Raw genomic sequence first — 14,481 nt, 5'->3', positions numbered from 1 at the left:
ATAAGTTTTACATTTTCCCCGCCCCTTCCCTCCTCCTCCCCAGGATGACATGCACTTCGATATAGGCTCTACAGTATACATTCCTATTAAACATAGAAAATGAAGTTTCTTCATTATGGTCAGTGTTTTAAATAGATATAGGGAACATTAATAATAATTTGTTTAGTTCAGTAATTGTACCCAACTTTTTATGACTCCATTTGGGGTTTTCTTAGCAAAGATACAGGAGTGGTTTGCCATCACCTTCTCCGGCTCATTTTACATTTGAGGAAACTGAAGCAAACAAGGTTCAGTGACTTGCCCAGGGCCTAAGGCCAGATTTGAACTCAGGAAGATGAGTCTTTCTGAGTCCAAGTCTGGCGCTCTATCCACTGTACCACCAAGTTGCCATCATAATCATAATAACAATAACTTACATTTTTATGCCATTTACTAAGTGTCAAGCACTAAGTGCTTTACAATCATTATCTCACCTGATCCTCACAACCCTGGGAAGTATATGCTATGATTTTTATTCCTATTTTACAGATGAAGAAACTGAGGCAAACAGGAGTTAAGTGACTTGCCCAGGGTCCCACAGCTAGGAAGTGTCTCAGGACACATTTGAACTCAGGCCTTCCTGAATCCAGGACCAGAGTTCTATCCACTATGCAACCTATAGTGACTACTATGTGCCATGATCTTGCACAGTACGAAGTGCTGGACTGGTATAGAAAGTGCTTCATTGGTATAGAAAACTCCTAGATAAGGATGCAACCAGTGCAGCTCAACACTTTCTTGGCAACTTAGAGTCTCAGAGAGTCACCCAGGATCACACAGCCAATATGCATTCCAAGAAGGACTTCAGCTCAGATCTTCTTGGCTTGGGGACAACTCACTCATTAGGCTACCTCCTTAGGGCACTCAATATTTTAAATATCAATATTAATTCATAAGCACTTTTCTATCTTTCAAACTAGAGATAGCTCAGTGTACAAAATATGGTTTCCTTAAATGAAACATTGCTTTACTTGACAATTACCGATCATTTGTGGACAGAAAAAGAGAAGGATGCTTAATGATATATCCATGGATAATGTCTGATGGGATAAATGAGCATCTTAATTTAGGCTAGATACAAAAAGAAGAAGGGAAGGAAGGAAGCAAGGAAGAAAGCAAGGAAGGGAGGGAGGGAGGATAATTCTTGGGGCATTAAAACATTTCTTATTAATAAATTGTGTTCAGTACGTGGTGGTAAAATTATATGGAGCTAAATAGAGTTTAGCCCTTAGGGGTGCTACTTCCAACTACACAACATTTTAGTTGTTTATTTGTTTCAGTCATGTCCAATTATTCATGACCCCATTGGGGGTTTTCTTGGTAAAAGTACTGGAGAATTTGACATTTGAAATTTCCTTCTCCAGCTCATTTTATACTGTCAAGTGACTTGTCCAGGATCAAACAACTAGTACATAGGTTAGATCTGAACTCATCAAGATGAGTCTTCCTGACTTCAGGTCCATACACTGTACCACCTGGCTAAGTTTTGGCTAGCTCATGCTCACTCTAGCAGTTGTAGACTTCAACCAACACCAGTTAATGGTGCTTAAGGAGAATGCCAAGCTCTCTGTTTTACAGAGGACTGCCTCCTCCAGCTCTGCCCTTTTTGCTGATGGCAGCTACTCACTGCATTATTCTGGGGAAGGAAGGGTTAGTATGAATTTATCCAATTTATCCAATTAAATTCAGGCACTCACCCACATGGAAAACTACACTCTCATTCCTAGTCTGTTGAGTCTCAAAAACATTTATCACGTGAATGTGTCATACTGGAATCAACCACACGTCATATGTGAAATTTAACAAAACGCTAAATTGAAGCAATTCTCTAAGCAAGATATCATTTATTAACAGGGGCATGCAACCTCATAATAAAAGATGGGTACACCTTAATAAAGTATGGCACCACCTCTGGCTGGAAGCCCCCTAATTGAAAATGCAGCTCATTTTTATTAGCATAGAACAAAGAATAGAAGAGAAATCATATTATTGGCCAGCATCACAAGGTTGAGGGCTCATTATTAATTACATCAAAGAAATTGGGCGTATCCCACAGGTGGGAAGGAGACCATAGCTCTGTCTCTAAGGAATGCTTTTGTGAATTTTATGGATCCCAGCTGCTTCCTGAAGTTACTGATATGGACCCAAGTATATAGACTCACTGGCATCTGAGGAATAGAAAATTAATTGCTAAAGATGGAAGGTCAGTTAATCCAGCTTCTCAAGAATAAAACCACAAACCTTGCAGGAAATGCCGAAATGATGTTTTATGAGAATGTTGAGAATAGAGGTTTTCTTTAACTAGCAATGAATATGGGAAAGCTTAAGCCTTTGTTATCTATCTTCAAAGAAAAAGATGATTGAACTTTGGCAAACTTCACTCAGTGACAGAGAAAAGGCTTTAGGTTTATTACACAGAATGCAGAATATGATTACAGAACAAAATCACTTATAGAATAAAATCAAATATAAAATACAGGATCAGGAAGTAATTCTCTCTCATATAAACACGGCTTAATTACCTACCACGTTGAGGACCAAAGAAAAAAGGAAATAGACATGAAATACATTAAAACAACTATTCCATAGGCTATTTACCCATAACTGTTCTCAAATCCAGGTTACCTCCGACCTATCTATAAGCATGCCCCAAACCCAGAAGTTACCTGATTCACATCATTCAGGTACCTACACTTAGGAACTCTCACCCAAGTATCCTCAACGTTTAATTTAAAAAACAGCCTAACAGTCCCCCATTGGCTTTCTCATGGGCCGACAAAGGGTCTCAATCAAGTCGATGGGGAACTCGGGAAACAGAGGCGCCTCAGTTCATTTCTTGCTCACCCAAAAGGGCAGCAACTAGCAACCTAGATTCAGATAACTCCTCCTCTAGCCACTTTTCCCCCTCACCATGTTCTGCTCCCACCTTGTTTCCAGCCTCTCCTGCCTCACCGTTGACCACATGAATCTGCTCCCTTCCAAAGGTATAGACAGACTCATCATTATCAAAGGAAAATGGCTTCAGAAGAAAGGCTGTTTTGCCTCTTCTCCTTGCCTCTCCTTTTCTCAAAGTTCATGTGCTGGTATTTTGTGCTATTTCCCACCTTTACCCATCATGGAATTCCAGATACACTTTTCCCAAGCCCTTCAGCTCTTCCCATGTCTCAATACTGAGGAGGCAGCATTGTACAGAGCAAAAAGCATTCCCTGTCTCTGGAGTCAGAGGATCTGCATTCATATGCCATCCTAGATACTACAGGTGACCTTGGGTAAGTCATTTATCCTCTCTAGGCCTGTTTTCTCATCTGTGAAATGAAAGGTTTGAACTAAATGGCCTTTGAGGTGCTTTCCAGTGCTGGAACCTTGAAGAAGGTATATTATTTGGGCAAGGTCCAACTTCAAAAGTTTTATAAGTGCCAACGCAAGGCAAAGGGTTCATGTCTCGTTTCCTCCCCCTCCCCAATGAAGCAATATGAGAAGAGTTACAAGAGCAAAAAGTAAAGCATTAAGTGAGTAGCAGTCTATCCTTAATTAGCCTGCTAGTTAACAGGGTTTATAACTAATAACAACCTCCAGTTAAAATTTCTACTAGGTAGAATAATTAATACCTCTTCCTCCTCATTACAGCATTGATCTCTAGGACTCTCATAATAATGTTTCGAATTTCTAGAGATCCTTTCCTTTCCTCTAAGAAGAGCACAAGGTCTGTAGACATACGAGCTTAATTTTGCTTGAGACACTTTGGAAGTACAAGCAGTTAGAAATGGAAAGTACGTGTCCTTTAACTATCTTCCTTAAAATATTTAGTGACTAATTAATGACCCAAATCACATAAAATCTTTAGTATTTCTATGACACCCAAGACTGCATTTCTCATGCATTATTCATTACCATATATATCACTCATATGGACTTAAAAGTGAAACAGCCCTCTTATATACACATACACAGAATTATTTTCTGCATGAATTTTCACAGGAAAATTGGGAAAAATCCATTTAGGGAAAAATATCGACATCCCACAAACAAGGTCCTGAACTTCTAAATGAACCAAATTTTAAAACAGAGGCAGGTAGGTGGGCCATAGTGGATAGAGCAACAGGCCTAGGAGTAAGGAAGATCTGAGTTCAAATCTAGCCTCAAATGTTTACCAGCTGTGTGACCCTGGGCAAGTCACTTAACCTGTCTGCCTCATTTTCCTTAACTGTAAAATGGGGGTGATAATAATAACACCTACCTCCCAGGGTTGTTGTGAAAATCAAATGAGTTAATTTTTGTGAAGTGACTGGCACATTGCAGGTACTTAATAAATGCTTGTTCCCTTCCCTCCCCAAAATAAAACTCAGGATATTTTGAATCTTGGGGGTTTTTAATGACTTAAATTTTAGCATATATCTGGCATGTTACTATTAATGAAAATTATTTAATGGTTAATAATTATATCTTACACTTTTATACTGACACACTAAGGGCTGTGTTGGAAATAAAGAGAAATGGTACCACCACCAGCCATTATGTGTGAGGCCAGTGAAGGTGAGCTAGTTTGTATGAGTGCAAAGATATTTTTAATCCACGTACAATTCTGTTAGCTTACTATACACTGTTATTTCCAAATACTCAAACAACCAGCAAGTGTTCATTAAGTACCTGCTCTATGATTAATGTTACACTCTGCCATGCGAGATGCTGAGGATCCAGTGACAAAAACAGAGGCGTCCCTGCCCTCAGGGAACTTTTACTCTAGCATGGAAATGCACATGTTGGCAAATGAAAAACGAATGCTAATAAATATAAGGCAATGGGGGAGGGCACTTACCAGCTGAAGCAATCAAGGAGAGTTTCATAGAGGAAGTGACATGAGCTGAATCATAATGACGTATGGGAAAAAGCAGAAATAATTGTAAAAAAAAAAAAAAGGTTTACTCTTTCCATGTATTGGTAGTGTAAGCTCCTACATGTAGGATAGATTTTAAAAAATAAATAGTATCCTTAATTATTAACATGGTAGCAATGTAACCTTAGGGAGTCATGACTAGGAATCTAGGCTCAATTCTAGACCAGCTTCTTTTTCTATAAAATAAGATTGATAATACCTTCCTTTCTCACTGAGACAACATGCTAGGGTGGAAAGGGTTCTGATTAGAGTCAAAGGACCTGGGTTCAAATCCTGCCTCTGCCACTAATTACATGCGTGACTGTGGACAAGTCACTTAAATGACCTGTGCTGGCTGGACTAGATGGCTTCTAAGGTCCCTTTCAGCTCTAAATCTCTACTCCAATCATTACAGCTATGAAAACTCAACATGCTGTTGAGAAAAAAAGGAAACAGTAATAATTATCCACCTTTATACAGCACTTTAACCTTTTCAAAGCACTTTACATACAGTATTTCATTTCAATCTCACAAAAACCCATAAGGTAGGCACAAACAGGCTTACTGTCCTCATTTTACAAAAAAAGGAAACTGAGGCTCAGAGAGATTAAATAACCTGTTCATCATTACATGCCTAGTGTCAGATGGGATTTGAACCTTTGTCTTCCTGATGTCAAGGTAGCGCTCTACACAACACTATGGCATGTGTGTCTAGAGTCATTTGCTTTTATTAAAAACACTTACTAATTTTTTCATTACTATATTTTAGGTGTCATTGGGGACTGGAAAAATTATTTCACTGTACTCCAGAATGAGAGATTTAATGAAGACTATAGAAAAAAGATGGCTGATACTACACTTTCTTTCTCCATGGAATACTAAGAAGGAAAATTTAAGATTGAGACAAAATGATGAAGAATTTTGTACTCACCCAAACCTTTAAAGCTGAAAATATTGCCGCTAACTATACGATATTGTCATAACAATGGCTTAAAATAAGGAAAATTAAATTAAATTAAGGGATGAGAGAGGAATATATTGAGAGAGGGAGGATGGGAGAGATAGAATGGGGTAAATTATCTCACAGTAAAAATGGCAAGAAAAAGCAGTTCTGTTGGAGGGAAGAAGGCGCAGGTGAGGGGAAATGAGTGAATCTTGCTCTTATCGGATTTGACTTGAGGAGGGAATAACATACACACTGAATTGGGTATCTTACCCCACAGGAAAGAAGGAGGAAGGGGATAAAAAAGGGGGGATGATATAAGGGAGGGCAGATACAGGGAGGAGGTAATCAAAAGCAAACACTTTTGAAAAGGGAAAGGGTCAAGGGAGAAAATTGAATAAAGGGGGACAGGATAGGAGGGAACCAAAGATAGTTAGTCTTTCACAACATGAGTTGTGTGGAAGGGTTTTGCATAATGATATATCATGGCCTATGCTGAATTGTTTGAAATGGGGAGAAAATTTGTAACTCAAAATCTTGTGGAAATCAATGCTGAAAACTAAAAAATATTAAATAATAAAGTATGGTATTAAAAAAAAACAAAGAGTCAAGAGAAACCTGTTAAAGGGTCAAGTGAAGTCAGTTAACACTGACTGTGAAAGGCTTCATGGAATAACTGGCAACTGAGTTAAGTTTTAAAGAATGGGGACTAATTTAACATGGGAAAATGAAGAGAAATACCACTCTAGGCATAGAGAAATTTTCTACATAATGGCCTTTGTCGAGCTTTCTCAAAACCCCATTCTCAGAAAAGGTTGTAATATGCTCATAGCTAGATCCACCCCCACAAAGGGGCAATGGGGGTCAACAGGACATTTTGGACGACCCCCTTCTTATGGCCCCAAGGGCTTCAGCACCAGCCCCTCCTCCTACTCCCCAACCTCCCCCAAGCACCCTTGTTTCCTGTGCTCTCCCTTCCTTGGCCACCTCCTCTTTCCCTTGGTTTTCCTTCCCTTTTCCTCTAGCCCAACTCCCCTCTTTTCCTGCCTCCTTCATCGTCCAGGTCTCCTACCCTGCATCTCCTCCCATGGCCTCTCCCCTCTTGGCGACCCCTGCTCAGGTTCCAGCCACGGGTCTTGTTGAGGTGCCTCCCTCTGTGGCCCCTTCCCCTGAAGGGACCCCTACTCAGGTTCTGGCCTCATGGCCTGCCCCTATTTCAGGCCCTGCAGTATCCACCACCATGGGTCCTACCCCCAAGGCAAGCCCTACTCAGGTTCTAGCCTTGGGCCTGCCCCCTGGCAGTACCTCCTCCCCTGGCCCCTCTCTCTGAGGTGGTACCCACTCAGGTCTCTTTGGTATCTCCCCCTATGACCTTTACCCCTCCTCAGGTGCCAGCTGACCCTTTCCCTTGCCAGCCAGATCCCCTGGCCTTGCAGACCAATCTAGTTCAGCCAGCACCCCCTAGCCCCTCCCTCACAATAAGTGGGACTTCATATACCCCTCCCCAAGCCTCAGTTTCCACAGCACCTTCAAGGCTTTTTCCCCTGAGGGAAGTGCCTGCCTCCTCCACGGGGACAATCAGAGTGCATGTTCCATTCTCCATTTCGGATCTTGCTCAAGTTAAAGAGAAATTGGAGAGATACTCAGAAGATCCCACTAAGTTTATTGAGGGTTTTAGGGATCTGTCCCTACAATTTGAACTTTCTTGGGGTGATTTACATATCCTCTTCTCTACCCGTTGTACCACTGAGGAGAAGAGGAGAATCTCGGAACATGCCCCAAAATTTGGGGATCATTTGGCTAGCAATGGCCCCATAAAATACCCCCCAGGAACAGCTACTGTTCCCAATAGTGACCCAGGATGGAATTATGAAAAGAGTGAGGATAGAGAAAAGAAAGACCATATGGTAATTTGCCTGTTAGAAGGCCTAAGAACAGCATTTCAAAAGCAAATAAATTTTTGAAAAATTAGGGAAATTACTCAGAGAGAAAAGGAAATATCTGCCCTCTCCCAAAACATACTAGAAGCTATTAGGAAGTATACAAATTTGGATCCTGATTCTATAGAAGGGAGGCAATCCTTAACATGTTTTTCATTAATCAGTCTGCCCCAGATATTAGAAGGAAACTGCAGAAATTGACAATGGGACCCCATTGTCCAATTACTGGAGACAGCCTTTGGAGTCTTTAACAACAGAGACCTGGTTGCAACAGAGGAAAGAGAACGCCTGGAAAGGGCTAGAGACAGAGAATATGCTCAATTCTTGGCTGCTGCCATGGCCAGGAAAAGACCCAAGGAGTGCCCCTCCAGGGGGCCCCCTTGGAGGAAGCCTGGCAACTTGGACAGTGGGGAAACCTGCTTTCAATGCCACAAGGAAAGTTACTGTTCCAAGGAGTGCCCCTCTAGGGCGCCCCTCCAAAAGAAGCCCTCAGGACTGACACCTCCAGGACCATGCCCAGCATCTGACCAGGAGGGACATTGGAGGAATGCTTGTCCCCAAGGTTTGAAAAGGGGTAGAGCTGCCTCCCGGTACCCTGTCCTTCAGTCTTCTCAAGACTTGGAAGGAAGGGAAAACCTGGGGCTTCTCAGTGCTCCCACTTTCTTCACCTCTCTTGTGGAGCCCTGGGGAAAATCGAGGCTGAAGGCAAGGATACCCACTTTATCATGGCTATGTTCTCTTGTTTTAACCAATTACCCTGGTCCTACCCACTCCTCGACCCATTGGGTCATGGCATCAAAGGGGAAACCAAGGGATGTCTCCAGACATACCCCCTTCCCTGCCTACTTGAGGATCTGTTGTTTGAATGCTCCTTCCTTATGCTCTCCTCTTGCCCTGTCCCCTTGTTGGGAAGGGACCTGAAGGTGAAATTGGGAAGCCAATTTTCTCTAGTTAAACCTCCCATCTCCCTTTTCCCTCTGTTCACCAGACCTCCCTATGTTCCCCTGGAAGTGTATGAGACAGTTGAGCCAACTGTTTGGGATCAGGGAATTCCTGGGCAAGCCACTTCTGCCACCCCAGCCACAGTTCATCTCAGAGATCCTGAAGTATTCCCCCATTGCCTTCAATATCCAATTAGGCCAAGGCCTGGGAGGGACTTCAACCATTAATTGCTATTCAAGGCCCTGACTCACTGCCTCTAGAGTGGGGCCCAGACCAGGCTAAAGCTTTTGGGACTTTGACAACTAAATTGACTACCACTCCAGCAATAGCTATACCTAATCTAGAAAAACCTTTCACTCAGTATGTTGATGAAAGGAAAGGACAGGCTTTGGGAGTCCTAACCCAGTCCTTAGGACCTGAGCCTGAGCCAGTTGCCTATTTTTTCAAAACAATGAGACTCCCTGGCTGCTACTGCCATTCTAATTGAGGGAGCTTCTAAACTTCTAGCTGACCAACCCCTCAAAGCTCTGACTCCCCATCGAGTTCAGAGCATCCTAGAAGCAGAGAGCCACCAGTGGCTTGCTAGCCACTGGCTCACAAAGCATCAAACCTTGTTCTTAGATACCCCTGACTTAATTCTTTGGGTGTGCCACACACTCCTGAACCCCGAAGTAGTGTGGTACACAGAACAAATCATTAGGGGAGCTAGGTACAAAATAGACATCTTTAATTCCCTCCAGGGAAACTGTCTTTTACACCAGGGAAATTGTCCTTTCTCTATCATACTGTCTTATACCATCTGGTTTTTTTTATATTTTTTTTATTATACTCTTATACTGTCTGTTTGGTCTTTGTTTGCTTAACCTCCTTGCTAGGTTTGTCTCCTCCAGGCTCCAAGCCATCAACTTCCAGATGAATCCTCATACTACGTACCCCTTGAACTGGACCCATCGAGGCAGGGACAGCTCTATACCCCTTGCCAGCAGGAAGCAGATCCAGAAGCTGAGACCTTTGTCCCTGACCCCAAAAGAATTTGGGTCCCATTTGTTTGAGGGGGGAATGATGAGGGTACAGTCTCTGGGAACCCCCTTAACCTGATAGGATACAGTCTCTTGGAACCCCCTTGAACTTTCCTTGTATCTTCCCACTTGATCTGGCCTTCCCCTGAAGCCATAAGCCTTTCATTATCTAGGTATCTAGGCCCAAATCTCTACCTAGCCTAACCCTCTATTGTCCAGCTGCTTCCCACCCTTAATCCCATCAAAATCCCATTCTCTTGTTTCCTGGAGTCTAGTCATCCCAGTCCCATCAAGATCCTCCTTAGACTCCTCCTCAAGACCCTCCCTAAACCCCCCCTCTAGTCACCCCAGACTACTTGACCACCCCTAGATCCCTCCCACAGTCTTTCTGTATATAATCTCCATCTTGCCTCCATTAAGGCACTCAGATTCAATCTAGTTCAATAGATTAGATCTGGCCTGCTTGTGAAAACAAGTGTCACAAATAGTGAGAATTCTTAAGATAACCCAATATGATGAATCCTTAATAAACTTTGTTTTTCCTTGGCTGAAAAGACTTGGGTCGAATTCATTTGGCAGGACCCGGCTTGTCGATATTTTGGGGTCTCAAGCACCCCTAGAAACCTATGGTTCCCTGCCCTCATCATTTTTCCTAACCTCACCAATATCAGTAAAAATATGTATTTTAAAAAAAATGTGTTTCCTTCCCCTGGTCCTTTGCAGAGATATGAGCTTATGCGTGAGTAGAGCATTGAAGTCAGCATAAGATTTTTTTCAATGTGTTGATAAATTCTGGTGAATCTTTTCTCTTCTTCCTCTTTTTTCTTTTTTTTTTTAATTTTTTATCACAAGGGATGGAACTCTGGGAGGAGAGAAGAAAAGGGATACAAAAGTAAAAGCAAACAGTATGAAAATAAAAGATAGCAATAAAATTTTATTTTTAAAAGAAGGAACTTTACTTATACATATATGAAAAATAACAATAAAAACAAAACTGAATTCTGTGTAATTAGAATGACTAAGCTTGGCACTAGAGAAGAGTTGAGAAACTTATCTCCTTCCATTCTTTGCATAGGTAGGAGACCATGGGTTTGAAATGTTGCAGATACTGTCAGACATGGCTGCTATGTTGACTGGTTTTGCTGAACTGATTATTTTCTTCCTTTTCTATCCTGCAGAGGCAGGATACATTTAAGGCAGAAACATTTAAGGTATAAAAAGCAAAAGTTATCAATAAAACTTTTTAGAAATATAGAAGTTTATATAAAAGTATTTACTGTTTCATAAAACTTTCAACTCTAAAATTCAATGATGCTGTTACTTCAAGCATATTTGTGGAAATACAGAAAGGGTTTAATTTACTAATGGCTATAATGAAGAGGCCATAATTTAAAAAACTAATTAACTACATGCTCAAGTACAATTCATGCATTTTGCTAATTAACTTTCCCTGTGACGGACAATACCAGCGTAGAGCACTTTAGTCTCATCATAAAATTTCTGAACAAAGTTTGCTCATATATTGGTTGCTCAGAATTCAGAGTACATTTTCCCATAGAGAGAGAATAAATGAAGATTACGTTCTCTAAAAAACCTATACAAGATGATCAACTATGAATGGCTTAGCTCTTCTCAGCAATACAATGATCCAAGACAATTCCAAAGGACTCATAATGGAAAGTGTTATCCACATCCAGAGAAAGAATTGATGGAGTCTGAAGGCAGATTGAAGCATATTATTATCACTATTTTTTGTATGTTTCTTTCACAACATGACTAATATAGAAATGTTTTATATGATTGCACACATATAACTTATATCAAATTGCATACCATTTTAGGAAAGGGAGAAGGAATGGAAGGAAGGAGAAATTTTGGAATTAAAAAATTTAAATGAATGTTAAAAATTGTCTTTACATGTATTTACGCTGTATTTCAATATGATTGGTTTCCTTTATAATCTTATATGATTTTATTGTATGCAATTAAAAACATCATGCTAAGAAGGGGTCAAAAGGCTTCACCAGACTGCCAGAGAAGTCAATGATACAAAAAAGGTTAAGAGCCCCTACTCTAAGCTATTTCTTCTTTTCAAAAATGACTCCTTTCTTCTATCTTTTAATACACAGATTCCCTAAAAGCTCCAAATTTCTTCACAGTGAATCTCATGGCAATAGTTGAGACTCCAATGATTTTCTGGCAGAGGGTAAATGACATTTTAAGCCATTTCCTGCCACCAAGGCTCTTCCAAATCATCATTCTTTTATGTCAGCATTGACTATTGCTCTTTGAATTTAATTAATTCCCTATTCATCCTCTGTGGGTGCAAGTCATGACTAAGGGAAAGTATGAGACAAGTCTGGGAATTGAACAGTTTCCTATTCCCTCATGTTTCAACCAGTTGCTGTGAAACCAGAACAAGAGACATTTAAAGAAGTAAACAATCCACTATGCACAGCCCTTCCAGTTTAATCCAAGGAGTTATTTGGCAGAAAGTGAAGTCAGAAGAAAGGAAGAAGAAAGAAAAAGAGAGAGAGAGAAGGAAGAAAGGAAGGAACTGAAATCTTTATGTGAGTATTTAAACATTTAAAAATAACAATACACAGCATAATAATAAAAATATAAGTATGTGGTAACAAAATTGTATTATAGCAAGAAGAATGGTAGAAGGAGCAAAAATTATAAAATAAAGCATCATTAATTCTCTTGCCTTTTAGCAAAGTGTGTAACTTAGTAATAATATGTGTTTAACACTATCATTTGTAGCAGCATTGTCAACATGGCCTTAGATTTATAGATTTCCTTTCTTCTTTGGAGCACAAGATGTTTGCACAATCTGGGATGCAGCAATGCAATGTATGCCCATATGGTTCTGAAGAGGTTTGGGGTTGAGGGGTGCTCGAGACTCCAAAATACCGACACGCCAGGTCCTGCCAAAAGAATTCGACCCAAGTCTTCTCAGCCAAGGAAAAAGACAAAGTTTATTAAGTGTTTGCCATAATGGGTTGTCTTAAGAAGTCCCACCCTTTGTGACGCTTGTTTTCATAAGCGGGCCAGATTCAATCTACTGAGCTAGATTGAATCTGAGCGCCTTAATGGAGGCAAGATGAGAGTTGGTCTTGAGTAGTCTGGGATGACTAGAGGAGGGGTTTAGAGCAGACTGGGGTGACTGGGGTGAGGTCAGACTCCAGGGTGGGAAATAGCTGAAGGTTCCTGTGGAGATGACAAACAATAGAAGGCTAGGGTAACAGAGCTAGGGTACATAAAAAAAAAGATCTAGTGAGTTTTGTGGATAACTAACTTCATACAAATTGATAGTGTGATAGGGCAGCCCAAAAAAGCTGATGTCGAAAGGCCTTCAATAATTCTCAATCAAGAGAAGCATGGAGTCCAAAACAAGGGAGGTCACAGCCCCATTATACTCTGCTCTCATCAGAACACAAATGTAAGCTGGAAAACATTTAATAGTAGTATCTGGGAAGGTGAAGGGTCTCAAGATCATGCCTTTAACAGCTGAAGAAAATGTTGATGTTTGGGGAAATGAGAGTTTCCTTCAAGTACCTGAATGCCTGACAGAGGGAAGACTTGTACCATATGGCCCCACAGGTCAGAATTAGGAGTAGTGAGTAAAAGGTGCAGAAACATATTTTGCTACCATATAAACAAAAGCTTCTTAACACACAGAACCTTCCAAAAGTAGAATTACTATTAGTAGTTAGTGCATTTTCCCTCAATTGAAGTCTTCAAGTGAATGCTAAATAGACATTTGTTAGGATAACCAGGTTCTGGTTGAAATACAGTGACTCTGAAGTTCCTCTCAGCTCCAAGAATCTTTGATTCTGTGAAAGGAGTATAGTAAACCTGGAGAGCTCTACCAATTTCTCCAGAAACAGATCTGTAACCATCATCATATTATAGCAGAGATTTCAACTTAGACCTCAAAAAGTACTGACATGTTTGACTACAGCCTACTTCCCCTGACAGAGACAGGAGATCTACTGATTGTTAGATTCGATTTGAAAAAAGCCACTAAACGAGTCCCAAAATTATTGTAGGAACTAGCTAGCAATAGGTTCTTGTTAGGGCAGGAAGGGATCTGTCTTAATCAGTTTGAAAACAAGGAAGACTCCCTTGGTACCCTTGGGTGGAACTCCTAGGCCAGATATACAGAAAAATCATTAAGCCAAAAATTAACTCCACAATCATTAGTACTTCCATTAGTGGAAATCATCAATTCTGAGCAGTAGATGACAATCGAAAATGTCCTTCTAGAATGTACAGTTGTTTTGTCTTCTATCTAGATGTCCTTAACTTTCTTCTTGTCCATCAAGACAAGTACTCAGACTTTCTCATCAATGCTCTAACTCTTGACCAGCAGCTTCTGCAACCACCATCCCAATTGCTTACTTAAATTTCTCCAATTACTATAATTGCTGTTTCTACCCTTCATTATTATTTCTAATTCCCACTTTCCCTACCACTGTTCATCTCCATGACTTTTGACAGCTTCTCTCTCCTGATTTCTTATTTCTTGTCTCTCAAGTCTCTTGTCAATTGTCCTTTTGCCTGAAAAAAAGTTGGTGCTTAAACTTGTTGCCAGCCTATCAGGGTGTATCTTTCCTTCTGTACAAAAAAAAATGATTACTCAAAGTGTATCTAATGTAGCAATTATGTCTTCCACCTTATTCAGTTGTTGACGAAGACATGCTCATACATATATTCTGG

The 14,481-nt window shown here is 40.6% G+C and overlaps 1 pseudogene; it reads left to right on the top strand.

Moving 5' to 3' along the window:
* LOC118847572 overlaps positions 1 to 5,920 on the top strand; it is a 36,234-nt pseudogene extending 30,314 nt beyond the window's left edge.
* Positions 5,921 to 14,481: the final 8,561 nt, after the last annotated feature.

This window comes from Trichosurus vulpecula, chromosome 4 (genome assembly GCF_011100635.1).
Source record: "Trichosurus vulpecula isolate mTriVul1 chromosome 4, mTriVul1.pri, whole genome shotgun sequence".
Lineage (NCBI taxonomy): Eukaryota > Metazoa > Chordata > Mammalia > Diprotodontia > Phalangeridae > Trichosurus > Trichosurus vulpecula.
The sequence above is the reverse complement of the archived record's forward strand: the minus strand, read 5'-3'. Positions and strand labels throughout refer to the sequence as shown.